Source organism: Opisthocomus hoazin, chromosome 2 (assembly GCF_030867145.1).
Source record: "Opisthocomus hoazin isolate bOpiHoa1 chromosome 2, bOpiHoa1.hap1, whole genome shotgun sequence".
In the NCBI taxonomy this organism is placed as follows: domain Eukaryota; kingdom Metazoa; phylum Chordata; class Aves; order Opisthocomiformes; family Opisthocomidae; genus Opisthocomus; species Opisthocomus hoazin.
The window spans coordinates 18930108-18930347 of record NC_134415.1 but is presented as its reverse complement, the minus strand read 5'-3'; positions in this window follow the sequence as shown (position 1 = coordinate 18930347).

Sequence of the window (240 nt, the reverse complement as noted above, 5' to 3'; positions counted from 1 at the left end):
CACAGGCTCTCAGCATTTCTAGCAGCTCTGCTCCTCAATGAGCAGGCTTAGCTTGAGAAGAGTTTCTTTTTTCAATTTGAATGTCTGTTATATTAATCACTTCTAATTCATATTCCTACGTATTTGTAGTTTGTGAATGAGGTTTTCAAAAGTGCCTCAGAAGCTGGGGCACCCCGGTTCCACTGAAGTGCGAATAGTCACATGCCTTAGGACAGCTCATAAGCACTTCTGAGACCTAAA